We start from the raw sequence: 9158 nt of genomic DNA, 5'->3' as shown, positions 1-9158 counted from the left end.
TAGGGGAGAAGTGAAATGTCATTGCTGCTAAAAACAGACAAACAAACAAACAAACAAAAAAAGTAATGCCTCCCATTAGTAATAATAACTACTGCTCTCTAAAGTCAATGTTCCTGGATGTGCAGTGCATTACATTGCACCTAGGTTATCCTCAGGCCAAGCCATCAGGATTGAAGTTTAGAGAAAAGTGGCTCATTTGTGGAACATCTATGCCTCTTCCCTTTGCTAAGAAGGAACACCCTCTTCTCCATATTATTCTTTGCTTCCAACAAGAGAGGACCACACATCCTGGGCCCAAGGCTACCTCCCTCATCTATTTCAATCTCTTCAGTCAAGTCCTTTTCCTGCTTTCCTGCCATGTGCATCTGAATCTATACATTCAGTTTTCCAGGTCATTTTTAGGTGGATCTGTTATCACAGCTTTTGATTTTACAGAGTGCAAAAGGACATTCTGTTTTCAATTATATCCACCAGAATGGTTGCTCTTCATTCTACAATCCCTGGGAGACATCTCTCTGTGGTTTGGGGTTTTAGAATTAGTGGAAGCAGCTGTGCGTACGGTAACATTCAGCCAGTTGCTATTGTCACTGTAATAACCACAGAAGTGAGCTGTGCCACATGTCACAGGAGCACATGGTCACAGCACAGATCGTGAGGACTCCTGGGGCACGTGAAGGAGCCCAGGGACAGCTTTATTAACCTTCTCCAAATATCTGATTTTTTTTGTTGGTTGCACTCAGAGTTGCCAAAATTAAAATATTATGTCACATACTCCTCCAGAAATAGTTCCGATCCGCCAAATGGTACAGATCAGCAAGAAACTTCTGGCTAAACATTCCTCTATCCAGGGAGACAATGCAAATATATTTTCCCCCCATTAAGATTTTCCCAGGATTTAGAACTATTTTAGCCTTTATTATAGACATTAATTGACATGTTATGGGAATGTAAAGAAAATCAGTGACTGTTTAAGCAAGTACTCATCGATGTGTATGTTTGTAGCTGAGTATACAGATACCACATATGAGAATTTAATCTATATTGCTCCTTAATCTAGAAACCCCTACGGATGGAGACCTAGCATTATCAATTATGCAGTAGTAAGTCACTGTCTCGGGTCCATGTAGACAAATGCAAGTCAAGTCAAAGGCAAGGGGAATGCTGAAAATTGACAAAATTGTTGCAAAAAACCGCATGATTTCTTCAATTAATTTTTCCTCCCGCTTCCCTCTTTCTTATTCTCTTTTTACTGTGGTCAGGGGAGGGGTTACATTGATTAGGAAATTTCTGTCTCCTTTGCTTTGATGAAAAAGGTGCATTCTACAGGCAAGCCTTTACAACAACTTTTCTTATAAATAGATGTTTTCTCCTTACTCTCTTTCAATTAACTACATTAGAGGATCTTGACTATAGGTCACTATTTAGGGTGCCATGAGATTTAGTTCCATCCATTCATGTGCTCATCAAATCATTTATTGATTACCTTATGCTGAGCATTTGTTAGGGATCAAACAATGATTCACAAACAGGCATTACTGATGATCAATAACTATCTTGCTGGCAATGGATTTTGTGCCTGTTTTTAGTTGTATGTTCCAGAAGCAGACAATCATTTATTTACATTCCAGGGAGCCCTGATAACATTTTATTAAGATATTTCATTCAGAGAGGGTTAGTTTTGCCATTAATTCTAATGATCTCTTTTTCCATGGAAGAAAGAGTACTTTGAATCTGTCATCTCATTATAATGTTTTGCTGAAAGAAAAAAGTCTAATGATTGCTAATTTAAAGAGAACACTGCCCTCAGGAAGTTTTCAATAGAGAGCAGATGTTATTGTCTGTGACATCATGATATTTATTCATTGTCTGAATGTATCAAAAATGGAGTGTGGTATAAAGGTTAATCATCTTTTTCACATGGTAATTTACAATTATAATCTTATTTGAGGCTGGATGCTGTGGCTTATGCCTGTAACCCCAACACTTTGCGAGGCCAAGGCAGGTGAGTTGCTTGAGGTCAGGAGTTCGAGACTAGACTGGCTAACGTAGTGAAACCCCATCTCTTCAAAAAAATTCACACACACACACACACACACACACACACACACAATATTAGGTGGGCATGGTGGTGCATGCCTGTAATCCCAGTTACATGGGAGGCTGAGGCATGAGAATTGCTTGAGCCTGGGAGGCACAGATTGCAGGGAACCGAGATTGTGCCACTGCACACCAGCCTGGGCAAGAGAGCAAGAATCAGTCTCTCTCTCTCTCTCTCTCTCTCTCTATATATATATATATATATTTATTTATTTATATATATATATTTATCTATATTTATATTTATATATTTTTTATATATGTATATATGTATATATATTTATTTTTTTATATATATGTGATTTTCCAACATTGTTTTGATGCTCAAATTAATTAGGGAAAAAATAATAATGCATTAATAATACAGTGGTAGGAAATGAAAACCATTGACCGAGATCTTACATAGACTCTCACCATCACATCCACTGACCCCAGCAGCACCAGTACCAACCTGGTTTGCTTTCACATTTCTTATTATAGGTGCATTGTCCACACTCCTACCCAAGACCAGTCCTTTACTTGTGTAGGAGATAACAATCCTTTTCATCTATGTGAAACTATCTTTACTACACTTTCCTTGTTCTAGTTCCTGACATTTTATTTGCTCCTATATTCAGTAAAGCTATTTGAAATGGTTTATATTCTCCGTGATCAGTGAGGTGTGTACGCCGCCACCCCCTCCCCAAGCTGTGACTTTCATGTTACTGAACTCAAAGTCAACCCTTAGTCCTCTTCTTTATCCAGTGGTAGCATTTGCTGCAGCAGTCATCTCTCTTCCTGGAAATAGTTTTTTCTCTTTCTTTCTTCTCTTCCTTCTTACCTCCCTGCAGCTCCTCCTCCTCCTCCCCTCCTCCTCCTTTTCCTACCTCATTGACAGCTCTTTCTGAATCTCTTTCTCTTTTTCCTGAACTCCTAATAGTGTATGTTCTAAGAGATTATTACTTCTTGGACTTCCTTATTTATTCCCTTTGTCACCTCATCCAATCTAATGGCATTAGACACTATCTACATGTTAACTACTTAGAAATTTATAACTATAACCTGGATCTCACTGCTGAATTCCAGGTTTCTTTGCCCCTCTGTTTCCTGATACCTATTACTTAGACATTAAATACACATCTCAAGCCAAACAAGCTCAAATCTGAGCCTCCCACCTTTCTCCCAAACCTTCTCCAGTTGGATCACAGCTAATGGCAATTCTAACCTTGCAGATACCCCCAAAATTTTATAGTCATTCTTGATATGTCTCTTTCTCTCACACCCCACAGCTAGTCAGAATATCCTACGGCCTCTATATTCAAAATATATCCAGAGTCAGGCATTTCTCATTGTTCTCACTGCTAACAACCAACTCCTTCCAGATTACTGTAAGACTTCCAATCAGTATCTATGCTTCCACCCTTGCATTCTTTCCCTCTTTGCAGTTTATTTCAAATGAGACTGCCAGTAACCCTTTCAAAACCCATATATGATTCTTTATTTCAGTTACAATGAAATCTAAGTCCTTGAAGTGGCCTCTAAACATGAAAAGACGTTTCTTCCTGTCCTCTGTTACCTCTCTAACTTCCAATACAACTTTCCCTCATGTTCATGCCACTCCCATCACACTGGTTTCTTCGTTGTGCCCCAGACACCCCAGACACATTTCCATCATAGCACCAGCTGATCTGTCACCTAGGAATGTCTTATCCTGAGAGAGCTACCCTACTGAAGAATCCCTAATTTATTTGTCTTTTAAAAATAAAATTTATATTGAAGAATAGTTTAAAATTTATAGTCAAATTGTGACAATAGTACAGAGTGTTCCCATCTACCCGACATTCATTTTCTCCTATTATTAACATCTTAACATGAGTATGGTATGTTGGTCATAATGAATGAACCAGTAATGATATAGTATAATTAGCTAAAGCCCACACTTTGTCCATATTTCTTTAGTTTTTACTTAAGTGCCCTTTTCGTTTTCAGGGTTTCATCCAGAATATCACATTACATTTGGTTACCATGTCCACTCCTGCTCCTCTTGGCTGTGACAATTCTCAGGACATTACATGTTTTTAATGACCTTGGCAATTTAAAAATTTTTATATTTTGTATAATGTACCTCTGTTGGGATTTATCTGACATTTTCTTATGATTTGATTTGTGTTACGACTTTCTGAGGGGAAGACCCCCTGAGGTAAAGTACCATTTTCATCACATCATGTCAAGCCTATGCTTGACTAGCCTTACAGGAAATACTAAAGGAAGGTCTTCAGGCTGAAAGTAAGTGACCCCAGATGGTAATTCAAATCCACAAGAAGAAACAAAGAGTACTATTACATGTAATTATGTAATTATAAAAGATGGTACAAATGCATATTTATGCTTTCTTTTCTAAGTGATTTAAAAAGTAATTGCATCAAGCAGTATGTATACAATGCATTATTGGGCATAACATACAGAAGTATAATATATTTGCAAATACTTAATAATAGTACAAAGTAGGTGGATGGAAGCAAAACTATACTGGCCTAAAAAATGACTACAGATTTTAACATAAAAATTATTATTATCCTAAGCAAATTAACAAAGGAACAGAAAACCAAAGACTGCATGTTCTCCCTCATAAGTGAGAGCTAAGTATTGAATACACGTGGACATAGAGGTGGGAACAGTAGACACTGGCGACTACTAGGGAGTGTGGAAGCGTGGGCTGATAACTACCTATTGGGTACTATGCTCACATCTGGGTGACAGCGCCTTCTGTACCCCAAACCTCAACATCACATAATATACCCATATAACAAACCTGCACAGGTACCCCCTGAATCTAAAACTTTTAAAAAGATAAAAAGAAAATAAAACAAAATAATAATTATAACAATGTGTTTGTTGTTGGATTCATAGCATTAATAGATGTAAAACGTATAACAATAACACAAAAAATGAAGAAAGGGAATAGAGCTAGAGCTACGAGTGGTATTTCTATATGCCCCCGGAAACATGCTAGCATAAAAGTGGAGCTGATTGTGATAAGTTGTGTATGGGAAATCAAAAAGCCATCATTTTTTAAAATCTCTCAAAAAATAGTAAAAAATTATTCAAGGAGTTAAAATGCTAGTTTAGAAAGCATTCACTTAATGCAAAAGAAAGGATTATAGTAGGAATAGAGGGACAAAAAATTAGGAAATGTACAGAAAACAAAACATAAAATGGCAGATATAAATCCAACTGTATCAATATCATTGATATAAGATGTTGTTTCATATGTTAGTAATCCAGTTTTATTTTATTACATTTTGCATGCTGTCCTGGGATTTTCTCACCCTTTTAAGTGATTTTCTTAAAAATTGCACACATTAAGATGTGTTCACTCTTTGTACTGTAAATTTCAATGAGTATGACAAATGCATATATTCACAATTATATTATCATACAGAATAGTTTCACCACCCTAAAACATTGCCTGTGATTCATATATTTACTCCTCTCTCCCTCTCCACCTTTCAGGCATGTATTTATCTTTTAATTATATCTATAGTCTTGCCTTTTTCAGGATGTTACATCATTGGAATTACACAGTATGTAACTTTTACAAACTTTCTTCTTTCATTACAAAAATGTATTAAAGATTTCTTAGCCTTCTCATGGCTTGACAGGTCATTTCTTTTCAATCACTAAGTAATGTTTCATTGTATGGATGTACCACAGTTTGTTTATCCGTTCATATATTGAATGGCATTTGGGTTGATTGCAGCTTTTGGTGTTATGAATAAAGCTACTATAATTATATCTGCAGTTTTTTTATGGAGATATTTTTCAAGTCAATTTGGGAAATATCCAGGAGAATAATTGTTCAATCATGTGTTCAGACTATGTTAATCGTAAAAGCTACCAAACTGTCTTCCAAAGCAGTCGCACTATTTTACATTCCCACCAGCAATGAACAAGAAGTCCTCTTGCTGAACATTTTCACCAGAAACTGGTATTGTCATGAATTTTTTTTTTAGCTACTTTAATAGGTGTGGACTAGTACCTCATTATTACTTTAATTTGCATTTTCCTAATGGCAGTCGTGTTAAACATATTTTCATATGTTCATTTTCCATCTGTGTATTTTCTTTGGTAAAGTGTCTGTTCGGATCTTTGCCTATGTTTTAATTAGATTTTTAAAATTGTTATATATGAAAAGTTCTTTGTATATTTTAGATGCAAATTCTTTATAAAATATATGTTTTGCAAATATTTTCACACAGTCTGTGGCTTGCCTTTTCATTCATTTTTAACGATGTCTTTCACAGAACAAAAGTTAGAATAGAGCTGACCTGAAGAATACTTTTGATCAACTTAATCTAACTGACAATTATAGAATACTCCATCCAACAACAAAATACATATTTTTTTCAAGCTCACAAGGAGCATTCACCAAGGTGGACCACATTCTGATCCATAAAACACACCCTGAACAAATTTGAAAGAATAAAAATCATACAAAATATGCTAGAAATCAATAGCAATTAAACTAGAAATTATTAACGAAAGATAGAAAATAGTGAATTGTTTGGAGATTATACAACATGCTTGTAAAGAATACGTGGGGCAAAAAAGAAGTCTCAAGAGAAATCAAAGATATTTTGAACTAAATAAAAATAATGCAAGTTATAATTCCCTATTTTGTGTAATGCAGCAAAAGTATTTAGAAGAATATAGCACTGAATCCATGTGTTAGAAAGAAGATATATACATCTGTAATCTAAACTTCATCTTAGGAAATTGGTGAAAGAAGGCAAGTATAAACTTGAAGCAACCAGAAAAAAAAAAGAGATAAGAACTATAGTAGACATCGTTGAAGTTTAAAACAGGAAAACAATAGAGAAAAGCAATAAGCTACAAATTGTGTTTTTGAAAATATCAATAAAACTGATAAACCTCTAGCAAGTCTAACAAAACAAGAAAAGAGAGAAGACAAAATTACTCATAGCCAAAATAAAATAGGGGCAAAACTGCTAATTCCATGGGCATTAAAAGAATAATAAAGGAGTATTATGAACAACTTTCTACAACAAATTTGATAACTTGGATAAAATGGACGAATTTCTAGAAAGACACAAACTATAAAACTCACACAAGGAGAAATAGATAATGTTAATAGGCCTTGAGATATTGAATTAATATTTAATAACCTTCTAAATAATAATAGCGAGGCACCAAGCCCAGATGGCTTCACTAGTGAATTATAATACCTAAGGAAGAAATCATATTGATTGTCTACAATATTTTCCAAAAAAATAGAAACATAGGCAAAACTTACTAACTCATTTTATCGAGTCAGTATTACTCCATATTAAAGCCAATTAGGCATTACAAGAATGGAAAACTACAGACCAATATCTCTCACAAAAATAGATGCAAAAATCCTCCACAAGTATTGGAAAAATGAATCCAATCATGTATTAAAAAAACAAAACGCCCCAATCAGTAAAGATTTATCCCAGATAGGAAAAGTTGTTTCAACATTTGAAAATCAATGTAACCCATCACATCAACAGACTAAAAGGAAAATCATATAGCCATACCAACAGATGCTGAAATAGCATTTAATAAAATCTAACACTCACTCATGATACAAATTCTCAGCAAGCTAGGATAATGGGGAACTTCCTTATTTTGACAGAAAGTATCTATGTAAAACCCACAGCAAACATTATACTTCATGGTGGGAAACAGTATGCTTTTCTACTAAGAATAAGAACAAGGCAAGCACATTCTCTCTTACCACGCCTATCAGCATTGTACCAAATGTCATAACTGGTAAAATAAGAAAAGAAAATTAAGGTGTATAAATATATATGGGAAAGAAATAAATCATCTGTCTTTGTCCACAGATGACATGGTTGTGTAAGTATAAAATCTAAAAGAATCAACAACTGAAAAACCTCCTGGAATTGTCAACACAATACTGAAGAAGAACAAAAAAGAAGACTGACACTATCTGACTTCCAGGCTTACCATATATCTACAGTAATCAAGACAGCATAATGTTAGTGGAGGAATAGAAAAAATAGATCAAGACAACAGAATAGAGTGGCCCAGATATAGACCTAAACAAATATAGTCAACTAATCTTTGGCAAAGAAACAAAGGCAATAATTCAATGGAGAAAAGAGAATAGTTTCCAAAACTAGGTATTGTAAGATTTGGACGTCCATATGAAAATAAAAAGATTCTAGACAGAGACTTAAGGGCAAAATGCAAAACTATAAAATTCCTAGAAGATAACATGGGAGAAAATCTAGGTGACCTTGCTTTGTTGGTTTGTTCTTAGACACAACACCATAAGCCTTTTAGTTCACACTCAGCCTCCAGCAATCTGACAAAATGACCATTTATTTGGTTGATGTTAATGTACGTCTCTAGCAACAGCTACTCCAGGTGAGTAGGCCTCTTCTGTAACTCTCTAGATTCACATCTCTCTCCATACTTCAGGGTGGCAGGTTTCCCTTTAACCTTACTTATCTGAGGGATCCAAGAAAAGTCACTGATTTTCAGTTCATTCAGCCTTTTTCTTGTTGTAGGGATGAGAGTAATGACGTCCAAGTCCTTTACATGTCAGAACTGAAACCAGAAGTCTCCTCACTTCTGATTTTTCACCCTGACACCCTCTTGTCATTGAGGTCTGTCAATATTGCCCTATTTAAAATTGCTAAACCCTCAACGATGACATCTCTATTCCTCACTACATTGCTCTAGCTTGTCCCATAAAGCTGAGCCCCTTGGCCGCCCTTTGGCACCTACAGCCTCGCTGCCATGAAAGGCAGCAGGAAGCAGACGGATTCCTGGGTGGAAGGAGGTGGGTCCTGAGCGAGGCCCCACCTTCAGGCCATGGAGGGCCTGAGGCTGGGGTCCAGAGGCTGCCGGTCACCCGCACTGGAATGGGAACTTGTGGTGCCTTTTCTGGGCCCGCCCATGGCTGCTCATAGACCAGTCGGCACACACTTCCTCCTGGAAGGGGAGGGAGACAGCGAAAGCAATCGTAACAAAAACAAAAATTGACAAATGGGATCTGGTTAAACTAAAGA

The sequence above is a fragment of the Pan paniscus genome, chromosome 2, assembly GCF_029289425.2.
Source record: "Pan paniscus chromosome 2, NHGRI_mPanPan1-v2.0_pri, whole genome shotgun sequence".
Classification (NCBI taxonomy): domain Eukaryota; kingdom Metazoa; phylum Chordata; class Mammalia; order Primates; family Hominidae; genus Pan; species Pan paniscus.
The sequence above is the reverse complement of the archived record's forward strand: the minus strand, read 5'-3'. Positions refer to the sequence as shown.